Below are 13,801 nucleotides of genomic sequence, written 5' to 3'. Positions count from 1 at the left end.
GGTAGTTTTGAGACCACGATCTTAGATAATCTTGAGGCTAAATTGTTCGAGAAAAAGTCAAGGCCGGCCATGTTTGATGCCTTTCGGTTGTGGCGTAAAGAAGCCCGACAGAAAGAGATCAGACAGACTAAACGTAATCAGAGAGATGGTGTTGCTACTATTGTAAAAAAAGCAGAGCAGTTTCAGCGTGATAAGGAGGATAAGGAAAAGGAAGTATTTGATAGGCTACAGCGTATGACTATAGATAAATGTTATCCCGCTCTGCCAACGGAGTCAGATAAAAAGGAGGAATTAGTTGAGGATCCTTTAATGTCTTATCTTATGAAGTCGCCACCTCCGTATGTACAGGGTACCGCGCCTCCTGTGGTTCCCCCTGTACCTGTTCCTCAACCTGTTCCTCAACCTATACCTGCTCTTCCGGCTGTTCCCGCTCCTTTGCCTACTGCTGTTCCTACTGCTCCTCCGCTTCCACATACTCCTGCTCCCGCTACTGCTCCTACCCTACTTACTCCTGTTGCTTCTTCTGCTTCTACCCCTTCTCTTGTTAATCCTTTATCCTATACTTCTCCCTCTACTCGATGTCGTACCCCTTTGGTTGCGGCTAGCTTCTTCAATTCTCTTGGCCCTGTTCTTGGGTCCGCTGGTTCGGACGGTCCACAAAGACGTAGTCAGCTTCCCGGTAACAGGGAACGTGCTGCATTATATAACATGGCGATGGGTTGGATGACGCACCCTCTTAGAAATCCTCCACGTGCTGTACTTGATACGTTCTGTCAATTTAATGTACCGACACAGAGGTACGTGTTCGAAGAAATGTGCAAGGTTCTGCGCGACCAGATATCGGCCGATGCACCTGATGATGTTTTGACCGCTTTGTCTGATCTACAGCTTCAGTTCTCGAGCGGAATGATAGTGGATACCAATGTTCGACGCGCTGTTGAGCGGTTGTTATCTTTCCGTCCCTCTCCGATACCTCAAGCCTTGTTCGTTGAGGATGTTGAGAGACAGTTAGGTGCGTCTGGTCAGTTCCCCATGCGGGAAGTTCCACCAGTGTGGATGCCAGGCGATCCTAATGCTAACCCCATTATTCCACCATACTTCCAGAGAGTTTCAGGGTACTATAAAGAATTGTCGCAGCTGGTAGACGCTACGATAATGAATCTTGCCAATATCGACATGCTGTTCGGCAATGTTGTACCTCAACCGATATGGGCTAAGATTCGTAAGGAGAATCATCCAAACGAATTAGGTGGTGATTGGGCTGCCCTTGTAGCGGCGGATGGGTTGCAAACTGGTGGTGCTAAACCCGAGCAGTTGATTGTTGATCTCCCTCAAAGAATAATTACACTAATGAAAACACTTATGCCAGCTATGAGGGTGAACTGGGACAAGTTGTCAGCTTGTAAACAGAAGAAGGACGAGAGTGTCTCTGATTTCTTTACGAGATTTGAGGAGGCATTCATCGACCATAGTGGGCAGGATATGGGCACTGAGGGTGGTCAACGGTTGTTCGTGGATAAATTTGTCTCTAACTTATTGCCCGACTTAGGCAATAAATTAAAAAATTCTGAGAGTGCGTGGGCCGTCTCTACATCTGCTCAAATATTGGCTATGGCACAGTATTACGAAAATAGAGAAAAAGAAGAGAACGACCGCGCTGATAAAAAGACGAAAGAACTTAAAACAAAAGTGTTGTTGCAGCAGGCCTATCCTCCGTGTTCGAATCAGAATGTTTCTCAGCAAAATAGATCACAGTCGCAATCGAATAGGTCGCAATCTCGAAATGACTCCTCTTCCCAAAGGTCTTCGTTAGGGTACAATCAGTGTGCCTATTGTAGACAGGAGGGTGATTTAAAATTCAACTGTCCTGTTCTAAACGATCGTAACAGTGGTAACTCATCTAGAGGAGGTCATGGTGGTTCTCAGCAGACATCACGTGGTAGGGGTCGTGGTGTTCAAAATGATCGTTCAGATAACTCATTAAATTCCAATAACTGTTTTGACCAACGTGGATCATCGCAAGGACGATCTGCGCAGTACAATGTAGATGATTATTACGTCGATCTGGGAACTGACGACAGTAATTACTAGGACAGCCATAGACAGGGAGAGGGAGTGGTATCAGTTCCGGTTGATCAGAGAGGGCCTTACGTCGCAGTTGCTACATCGGGCGTCGTTGAGCCTTTTCTGTTGGACACTGGTGCAGCGAAAAGTTCCATAATGCATTCCAAACTCCCTGGCGCACCTTTGTCTGGCTTAACAAATGTCTCTGTTGTATTCTCTGGCGCCCCCGTTAGCAATCCAGTTTCACGCCCTTTGCCCCTTACAATTGGGCCTCGTGAGCTTCAAGCCCCGTTGATTTTGACTACTGGTTGTGGTGAAAATCTTTTGGGTCTGGATTTGCTAAAACGTTTGTATGCAACTTTGTATTGTTCTCCTGCGGGTGTAAAGCTTACGATAGGTGAGAGGGTTGTCTCTCCTATGTACTTGTCTCTTGATAAGCTTCCACCGGAGTTGAGTTCTCTTCCTGCATCTTTGTGGGCAACAGGTCCCAATGATGTGGGCCTGCTTGACATCTCCCCTTATGTTGTTCAGCTGAAATCTAATGTACGGTTGCCACGTATTCCCCAGTATCGAATCTCTCTAGATGGTGAACGAGCACTGTTAGCGATCATCTATGATCTGATCGAGAAAGATGTTATTGAAGAAACGCGGGGAAACGTGTGCAACAGCCCTGTACTGCCCATTCTAAAACGTATTGATCCTTCGAAACCGCCTGTTTATCATTTTGTTATCGATTTACGGGAGGTAAATAAAATTGTGATTCCTCAGTTCCCTGTTGTGCCTGACATCACGGCACTACTGACTCTGATTCCAGCTTCTGCATCTTGGTTTTCGGTGATCGATTTGAAGAATGCTTTCTTTAGCATTCCGATTGCCAAAGAAAGCAGAGAACTTTTCGATTTCTCTCTTGGTGGTCGCAGCTTCCGGTTTAAATGTGCTCCTCAGGGCTACTGTGAGAGTCCATCGATTTACAGTCAAGCCTTGAAGGGTCAACTGGATGCGTTTTCGTTGCCGGCTGGTGCGGCCTTAATCCAATATGTCGATGACTTATTGGTGGCTGCAGATACTCAGGACATTTGCAAAATTGCTACGGTGTCGTTGCTGCAACATCTCTGTGACTTACATCACAAGGTGTCACCTTCTAAACTCCAATATTGTTGTCAAGAAGTAACCTATCTCGGTCACTTATTGTCAAGGGAGGGAAGGCGGTTGACCCCAGAGAGAATTGCAGCAATTGCACGAATGACTGTGCCAACAACCCAAAGAGATGTGCGTGCCTTTCTAGGTATCACGTCGTATTGCAGGCAATGGATTCCAAACTTTTCATTGCTAGCTAAACCATTGGTGGCTCTTACTTGCAAGGAAGTTTCAACTCCTTTACCATGGACGGAAGAATGTCAGAAGAGTTTTTCTGAATTGCGTGACTCATTGTGTTCGGCTCCTGTGTTAGGTACTCCTGACTACAGTAAGCCGTTTACATTATATGTTCACGAGAGGGAAAGTTGTGCTTTGAGTGTCTTAACGCAACCTTTTGGTGGTAAGCAACGTCCATGTGCATATTTTTCCTCGACCTTGGACCCGGTAGCTAGAGCATTGCCGAGTTGCTTGAGAGCAACAGCGGCAGGTGCGGTGTCCATCCGACAATCAGCAGGATTGGTCATGGATAATATGCTTACGGTGATGGTTCCGCATGCGGTCGACACTCTTTTGAATCGTACGAAAACTCAGCACTTGACGAGTGCGAGGTTGTCTGGGTACGAGTTGACGCTGTTGGCATGTCATATTCAGATAAAACGTTGCAATGTTCTGAATCCGGCGACTTTGTTACCAATTAGTACAGAGTCAGATGAAATAGCAGCCCATGACTGCTATCTGAGGACTGAAGAGGAAACAAAAGGTCGAGTGGACCTTAAAAACACTCCTTTGGAAAATCCAGATGGAACTTTGTATGTGGATGGTTCATGTTTTAAATTGCCGAATGGTGATGTGACTACTGCGTATGCTGTTGTAACTTTGAATACTATCGTGGAAACTGCAAGATTGAATCAGAACTCTGCCCAGGCTGCAGAGCTGATTGCTCTCACTAGAGCGTGTGTGTTAGCGAAAGGGAAACGTGTGAATGTGTTTACCGACAGCCAATATGCATTTGGCGTCGCGCATAGCTTTGGACGGTTGTGGAGAGAGAGAGGTTTTATGACGTTGCATGGTACGAAGATTCAGCATGGACAACTTGTGAATGATCTTTTGGATGCACTTACGTTGCCTAAGCAGGTAGCGATTGTTAAATGTAGTGCACATCGTAAGGTGACGGATGATGTTGGTCGTGTTAATGCATTTGCGGATGAGATTGCTAAGGAGACTGCCCGGAACCTTAGCACTAGAATGTATGTGACGAGTTCGGTTAGGTGGCCTACAGAGACTAGTATGTGTGAGGACACTATCGAGAGTGTGAAAGCGATTCAAGATGAGGCCACCGAGACTGAAAAGACGAAGTGGAAAGAAAGTACGGGAAAGTTGGATGCGAATGGTTGTTGGGTTGATTTGTCGGAACATAAGAGATGGATGTTGCCCAATGCGTATGTGCTAGCTGTTGTGACAATGGCGCATGGGTTAGCACATATTAGTGTGAAAGGTATTTGTAAGTTGCTGTCCCATGTGTGGAAGAATGATGGTATCACGAAATGTGCTGAACGGTTGGTTAAGAATTGTATGGTATGTATGTTGTACAATCCTGGTAAGGGAACCCCAACTCCTCCTGGCCATTTTGCTCCCCCTTCATGTCCTTTTGAGGTGATTCAATTAGACTTCATCCATATGGAGCGATGCAACAACCTGAAATATGTTTTAGTTGTGGTTTGCGCGTTCTCCCGATGGATTGAAGCCTACCCTCTTAAAGACAATACTGCCCTGTCGACTGCGAAAATCCTACTGAAGGAATACTTTCCTCGGTATGGAATGCCTCGGATTGTATGGTCTGATAACGGAAGTGAGTTTGTGGGGAGTGTAATGAAGAGTGTGTGTAAGGGCCTTGGAATTAATCAAAAATTCCATAGCGCCAATCATCCCCAGTCAGCTGGTTTGGTAGAAGGGTATAACGGCACCCTTAAACTAAAGCTAGCGAAGATTCAGGCTACGACTGGTCTTTCGTGGCCTGACGCTTTACCCTTAGCTTTACTGTCAACTAGGGCAACCGTATACTCCCGATTAGGGCTCAGTCCCTATGAAATAGTGTTTGGTCGTCCTGCGAATGTCTGGGGGGTCCCTAGACCGGGTGTGTTCTCTAGTCTTGAGTATCCAATGTTGATTGACTATCTTTATGATCTGACTGCTAAACTGAGGTTAATTCACCAGCAGGTTTACGAAGCATTGCCGACGCAGACGGAGGGTCCAGGCCACCAGCTCCAGCCTGGAGCCTGGGTGGTAACCCGCAACTTTGCCCGTAAGAAGAATTTGGAACCCCGCTTCACTGGACCCTACCAGGTCCTCCTTGCCACGAGAACTGCTGTCCGTTTAGAAGGCCGAAAAAATTGGGTGCATGCCACCCATACGAAGAAAGTTCCTATCCCCTTACCGGCAGACTCGTGGGTGAGGAGAGGCATTGCTTCAGCTGAATCCGAAGGATTGCCGGCTTTTGTACCTTTTAGCGACGCACAACCTGTCGGAGAATCCTCAGTGCAGCAGAAAGACATTGTTGAACATTCGCCACCAAAAGACTCAAGACCGGAACATTCGACTGATCAACAGGACTCTGTTCCCTCATCGGATCCTTTGATGAACATACACGTCCTGGGAAAACTCGATACTTTTTGCGATCTAGCACTAAGGACAAATAAAAAAAGATTTCGTTTTGTCCCTTGACAATTACATTTCCCGTTTTCCACGATCAGTCTGAACACCCATATCATTGTAATTATTTTTGTATATATTGAGTTTTGTTCCATATGTGTTTTTGCTTCCACAGCTGAGAGACATTTTGCATATACATTGTGAATAAAGGCCGTAGGGCCGCGCGTGTACTTCCTTCTGGTTAGTAGGTCTTGACGCTAGGTTAAAGACCGTCGGTTCCTGGGAACTCCTGGGGATTGACTACTGCTACACAGAACGAAGTGCGTCAAGAAACGTTGCGGACGGTCATAGGGGATGGCGTTTTCAAAGCTGATGGACTTGGAAGAAGCTCAGGCGCAAAGATTCAAACTGCAACAACTTATTCGTAGCAAATGTTTTATGTTTCAAATGTTCGTATTGCTTTTGACTGTTTCTGCACTATTGGCGGGTGGGGTGTATTACATGATGTCGTACTTCTTACCTTTTGCCATACCTACTCCTACTTCTGACCCTAAACTTACCTCCACTGCATCCCCTCATTCTTTCCATATCCTACCTGAACACAAGCAGGCTAGACGTGCAGAATTCCGAAATAATTCCTTTATTTAGCTCCTTCATCAGCACCAGTTAGTGATTAATACTACTAATTGTTGGGTGTGTGGGCTTATGCCACATACCACGGATAAGGGAATCCCATATCTGGTCTTACCGTATAGTTCCCAGGGTTCAGCTCGAGCATTCCAAACAATGTTTCGAAGCGCACTAGATTCTTACCCCAGCCGAGAGCCACGTTCTCCCTACTTTGGCCCTGGCTCGTATCATAAGCCTTTGTCTATAGCGATAGAAGATTTAGATAGAGATATCTATGAGCCGTCGCTCATCCCAGAGGAAGAGGTACAAGCCTATAGGGTCCTGAGTAAGGTCGAGTATAGTGTGCTCACGAGTGAAAAGCAGCTTAAAAGCTCGCCTCCGATATGGGTCGTACCCCACATTGGTAATTTTTGTCTAATGGGTCGTGGCCGAAGATCGAAAGTTCGACTCGGAGAGAGTGCTTGCACCGAGAATTACATTCTGCTGATGGTCTCGTCCCCTGTGTTTCTGGCTGCCAAGGGTACATATTTTGTCTGCCATGATCGTGCGTATGCATGGTTGCCCTCCGACTTTGTGGGCTCATGTTTTATCGCAAACCTGTTGCCTCCGACGTTCACTGTAGAAGCAGACTATCACAAAACTAGAGTTGTGAGAGGCGTAATTAGCGAAGAGGACACTGCCGGTCAAGAGGCAGGAGACTTTTTCAAGGGTTTCCTCCCGTTTTGGGGGCCTATGGTTAATAGTAGGAACCTGAGACAGTTGACTCGAGTGGTAGAATCGACAGCTAATATTACTGCCAGTGCCCTTGGTAATATCACCACAGAACTTCAGGCGGATAGGCTTATGACGTTACAAAACCGCATGGTTTTAGACGTGATCTTAGCAGATCGAGGTGGGGTATGTAAGGTGATCCATTCGAACTGCTGCATTTTCATTCCAGATAACGCTCCGACCGTCTACCAAGCCATCTCAAAAATGCATAAGATCTCTGAATCCATACACGTGGATGTAGGGGATTGGACGCTACTTGGGTGGTTTTGGGGCCTGATGTCGACTTGGGGTTGGAAGATTCTGATGATTATCGGAGTTGTTGTGGCGTTCCTGTTCACGTGTTGCCTTTGTGTACAGTGTGGTCCTGCCTTATGTGGCCTCTGTGCTACAACGAGTATAAGACAGCCACCTGTTACCAAGGGGACTCGGTTGGACAGAGCTATGTTACAGCAACATCTAGATGGTCTGATGAATATCGAGTATGATTCCGACTAGTGCTTGCCTACATGAGGGCAAAAGGAGCGTCTGAGGTTCCATGATGATTGTAAGTGATGATTTCGACTCGCAGGAATATGGCTGAGTCTGGTATCTATGAACCGCAAATGACGAGTTTGGTGAGTGTGCGCAGTTTTGCTGTGCTAACTTAAACCGTTCGTTTGTTACGTGGGTTTTTCATCTGTACCCACGGGTTCCATCTTAGATACGGCATCCATTTTGTTTCTTGCCCTCAAGTAGCCAGCGAACGGACGTTGTCCGTTTCGCGACCCTGGGATTCCCAAGACATCCGCGGAAGACACATGTTCTTTGAAATTGTCTTTATGACGAGGGGGATGATACTGTAAGGCAGATGGCCCCGCTCGAGGCTCATCTTGCCGTGCCGGTCTATTGTCTCAGCCGTGCATCTCATTAGGCACGTCCCTTTGATGCCTGTAGCTCGTGTTTCCCGATACCTCCCCTTTTACACCCTTTTCGATCTCCCCACTGTTTCCATCTTCCTCTGCACCTGTCCTTGTTCCTTCTTCGATCTGTTTTACTGCCGATTGGAATGTACAAATGGTGGGAAGATGGGTTTTTACAGTTGGGAACCGCCAAATGTTTCCGCACTTATGACCCGGACCTTGAATGTATCAAAGTGACCCCTCTCGGGGATAATTATGGGAACCGAGTTGTAAACCTTTGTGTACCATGTAACCCTTTGGGAGAAATCTGTATAAAAGGAGCGATCCACAGTAGCAATTGGAAGCAGTCTCCTCGAACTTACACTCGTTGTACTTCCTGTGACTTCTGTGTTCCCTGCAGTAAATAAACCTTGAATCTTTGACGCCGAAGGAAGTGTCCCGTGTCTCTGTCATTCGTACGCCGGAGCAGGTTACCCACGAAGGTTTCAGGTGTTGTCCCCTGGCACCGCTGGGTCTTAAATAGCCCAGTCCTTCAGGTCAGTCTATAAATGAGATTGACACTATATGTAATATCAAGGCAGCAAACCGGAGGGTTCATGCAGAAATAGATTTGCCTGAATGTAACATCTTATTTTGGACGTGGCTGGGTTGCTCCAGAAAGCAAGAGATCCACAATGGGTTAATTTTGTCGAAAATTTTTCAATATTGTGCCAGCAAGAGAATTTGTTGAAGAACGAGTTACACATAAATGGTTATAAAACCTACCACACTCCGACGGTTAGCTCAATTTGTGATAGAAACAGGGGGGGCTGTGTACCTATGTCTCTTATTGTATTACTGGTAATAAGATAGATTTTCATGTTTCAAATAGATTTTTATCATATTGTATTATTGTATATGGATAAGAAGCACTCACTGGCCCGTGTACATTTTTATAATAATATCCCCAAAGAGCAGCTATATGGTGTACAGAGCGAAATACTGAAATATATCTCCTATATACAGGATAGCTCAATGGAAGATTTGTGCATTATTTGGGGTCAGGATTTTAATCATGTTCTATGCCATTATGCTATGAGGGGGATTTGTGGTTCAAGTGTGGATAGAGATGTTGAACATGCCCACTTCCAACACACAACAACAGGAGATTTGTTTAATACTATTGTTAATCAATTTGATTTAGAGTTCGCCAAGGGACTTTGTTCCCCAATAGTCCCATTCAAGAGTACATTTAATGGCAGAGGATCCGGTCCTATAATTTATTTTATTTTACAAAGATCCACTCACGCTGGGTGTGTAATTTTGAAACTCGCCCAAATCCAGTCCATTCAGCAGTCTAACTAAATGTGTGTGGCAGAGACAGCCGTATACTCAGTTGAGTATTGAATTTGTGGAAGAGTCCTGGTAAGTGAGATACGTTGAGATTAATTCTTCTCAGCAGGAACAACTCTGTAAGAACTTATCAACATGTTTCTTGCTTCCTATTGAGTTCTTTTGCAATGGTATGTCATGCAAGAGTAGGAACCTGAAGCAGTTAGAAGGGAACATGTTGTTGGTTTGATGTGTTAGTATAGTCTTCAGGATTAGTATTCGGTTTTGCACCGCTGTTTGGCGGGTCCGGTTCTGGGTGGTGGGAAACTTTGGGCGCCATCTTGGAGTGGTGCTGAGTTGCATGGGACGCCAGTTGCGAGCGCTCTAGCGCTCCGGACGGCCAGAGGGATGCCTACTTAAAGCTCCCTTGCCCGCGCAGCGGTAACGCGCAGCGGTCCTGCCTTCGCTGTGCCTGAGTCGTGCCAGAGTCCTGCCCGTCTGCGCCCGTCAGAGCTAAGGAATAGCGGGTCGCGGCAGGACTCTAGACCAGGACATCATAACTATTATTACCTATCAACGGGCTGATCTGCTGGCTATCCGTGTTCGGATTTTCCGTTGTGATCTTCCGCCCGTGGACCCTCTATGTGGTCAGTATCGCTGCACTTGCGGTGCTTGGTCGCTAGATGCCCCTTCCCTCATTCGATCGTTGGTTTGTTCTTCCTCTCATAAACGCATGGTAGGATCACGGGAACTCAGTATTTGTAGTCCTAATGTCAGGTCATTTACAAAGCACTATCAGGTGGTATACGATCTTCTTAAAGATGATTCTCCTGATGCTCTATTTCTCACCGAAACCTGGCTGCAGGATTCGGACGTTTCTATACTTAATCTGGCTATTGCATTGGACTATTCTATCTTTACCCTTAATAGGGTTGTAGGAAGGTAGCTACCTGACTATGGTTACCCCCAACTTTTTTGCCTGGTGTTTTGCTGGTTTTCCGACTTAGTTGGCCTGGGACCCTGCCAATCAGGACCCCAGGCCTACTGCTCTCTCTCTAAAATGGATTCCATGTACCTTAGGTACATTTCCAATTGGTACTGGGCCACCTTATCAGACCCTGTAACTCAGGGCATAGGTGTACCCAGGGCCTACCAGGGGCTGAAGCATGTATTATGCCACCCCTGGATGGCCATCTAAATCTGACACAACTGGCTGCACGAAAGCTGGGGCAAGGTGGTGTAATCACCCTTTGCTATAGATATAGTATACCTATATCTAACCCTAAAAATGGACACACAGATTCCTATCAGTCACTCCTATGGCAGGCCTTGACAATCCTAAAGGCAGAGTGCTTGGAATCGTGTGAGATGGTGCTCTGGCATGAGCTGAGCCCGTTGCAGCTTGCGGAACCAAGTCCTAATAGCTGTTCCATGATAACGCATACCATATACTCTTAAGTGCATTATAATCCTCGCAGTTAAATGCTATCTTTGGTATTGCTTTATCAAAACATGTCGAGTAAGGTGTCATACAAATTGGAATACTAACCCCTCGCCAATTCTGGCAACGGGGTTATCATTCCACCCTTCTAGAGGGACACGACATGTGTGTAACTGTGAACCCCAGTTAAAGTTAACTGAAGCCTCAGCTCCACAAAATGGATGCTGCCACCACAGACACGAGTCTGACCTCCTGCTGCTGGGAGTCCTTCCAGTGAGGAGAGCTTGGACAAAGGGTTTCCTGTCAGGGGCGGTGCTAGCACCATCCCAGACAGGGTTTTGTGTATCCTGGGTAGGCAGGGCTTTACAGGAAGGTGACTGCAAGTGGCACCCCGGTGCTCACTACGCATCTGCCGGCTAGAACCAGTTCCAGGGGCACCCCAGCCCCTGGCCTGGGGAAAGTCCGGCATGGGAGAGGAGTGTAGCCATCCCCCTTCCTGGTCCCACCCCTAGGGCAGGACCTAGTCGCGTACCCACCCCTTTCTTTAGGATAAAGGCAGGAGCCGGGACCCTTCCAGATTAGATCATCTTTGAATCATGAAACTACTTTCTACGAAAGGAACTCTCGACTTCTTCTCAAGATGTCTCCCTTGTGGCTAAGGAGTAGTCACCCTGCATCCGCAGGCACCATCTAAGAACTCTGCGGTTTGCTGCACGTCCTTCCTCAGGAATCCGACTGACCAGTATGACGAGATCCAGCTTCCCTGGCACCTCTGACCTCAACCTACCTCTACAGCTAAGCTGAGAACCGTAGGTGCGACGAGACCTCGAGGGACCGGCCATTATCAGAACTGCACGACTTTGATCCAGCACGACCGCCGAGGGATCCTCTGGTGAGTGCTTTGGGGTCCGAGAAGCCCCGACCCTGAGCAGCCCCAGCACCGAAGTTCAGCCTCTCAGCATCTCCACGATCTGCGTGGGGCCCTTCTGCTTTTTGCTGTTCACCGCGTTGTTTGGCTACTAGCCCGCTGGCTTGTGGCCTTCTTAACGACGCCCGACGACATCACTGCTGCTGGTCTGGTTGCTCCAGACTGGCCCTTGCTCCCTTCCACAAGAGGACCACCCTGGACCCTCCTGTTCCACTCCAGACGCCATTTTAGGTCCACCGCGTGGGCTTGAATTTGCCAAGACTTGTTGCCCCAATCCTGGGTCCAGCGACGTCGACAGCATCATCCATCATGGGACAGCTCACACCTCCATCCTGGTCACCGACAACGCCTCCTGGTCCGTGAGACTGCAGAGCCCAGCGTCGCCCACTCACCTAGTCGAGGTGACTACAATCTGGTGCCCTCCTGGTGCCACCTGACTACTGGCTAGTAGTCATAGTCACAAACTTGGTCCCCTCTGCTTTCAGGTGTCATCCATCTTTGATCCAGGCTTGGATCACTCAAACTATCTTCACTGGTCGCCTGCCAGCAACTTCTTTCTTCAGGCTCCTGGTTCGTCAACAAGGATTCCCGACGTCTTTTCAGACCTATGCAGCTGCAGCCCCTGGGCTAGGTAACTTCGGCATTTTGGTGCCCCAGCATAGCCTCACTATCTAAGGGTCCAGATCCACTGTCGTTTTCGACCTACCTTATCGGGTTCGCCCGAGAACACTAACTTTGTCCTTACTAGTTCCCATAGACTTTGTCCCGCATCCCTTGTGAGAGTGCACACATTGCACCCGAGTCCCCTAGGCCTCCTATTATTAATCTGAAGGTTCAGTAACGTAGTCCTAGCGATTCCAAAGCCTATTAGTCCAGTACATACCTGCTAGTAATTTCGCATTCCACTTCCATAGTAAATGGTTTTCCGTGCCCCTCGGGCATTTGTGTAAATTGTGCAACTTAAAGTATTTTCGTAAGAGTTTTGTTGTGTGCTTAGTACCCTGTCCTCATAAAGAGTACAGGGCTGTTGTGATCTAAATAAATACACTGTTTATTTTCATAACACTTGTGTGGTGTCCTTTCACTTGGTGTTCAAGGGGTATATGTGATGGTATAACAGCTGGCTTAACACGCCCTCTAGAGTTTAGCCCGAAGACTGCTCGTATCCACGCTACTAGGATAGCTGGTCTATAAGGTTGACTTACAACCAATCACCATAAGGGTTGTTTGGACTGATACAAAGTGCTCACTAGAATAGTGAACATTATATATCAGGCCAACTTCTCACATTGGTGAGCAACGGTTGGGATTTGAGCTTGCTGTTGTTTTACCACATGTATCCTAAGAATATCTTGTGAAAGATCACATAAGTACTTCAGGTACATATAACTTAGCTTAGAATACTCTGAGTTCTACTGATCCAGCTGTTGTAGCTCCTCAAGGCTTAGCACACCTTGGCTACAACTCTTAGCAAGGGACCAGTAGGCAAACAAATAGTGTAGGTAGGTGCATCACTTACACCACACTAGAATCAGCATGTCAGACAAAGGAGGAAACTCTGAGTCTCCCCTTGTGTCAGGGGACCCTCCACAGGTCACTTCCAGATATGCTGCTCTTATCTTCCAGGAGATGAGACAAGTGTGTACCTCCAGGAAACTAAAACAGGGGTCTAACCCCACAATCCCATTTCTGATTGGTCTCTTAGAGACTTATGATGCTAGGAGGGCTGCTAACACAGATCCTTCTCATCCAGAAGGGAATATGCCCACCTTAGAGGGTCCCTTTGATAAACATGATCACCCCCTGCAGGAGGCAGATGATGCTGAGGATGAGGATGAGTCGTCAGGGGATGAGGCAGACAAAGGTCCAGAAGTAGTTAGCCAGCTAACTAGGGACAACTTAAGCAGGCATGAGAATGGTACTAGGAGACCCCTGGGGCCCCTCTCAGGCCAGCTTAACATTGGGAATGGA

The sequence above is a fragment of the Lissotriton vulgaris genome, chromosome 4_1 (genome assembly GCF_964263255.1).
Source record: "Lissotriton vulgaris chromosome 4_1, aLisVul1.2, whole genome shotgun sequence".
Classification (NCBI taxonomy): domain Eukaryota; kingdom Metazoa; phylum Chordata; class Amphibia; order Caudata; family Salamandridae; genus Lissotriton; species Lissotriton vulgaris.
Note: the sequence above shows the minus strand (reverse complement) of the source record.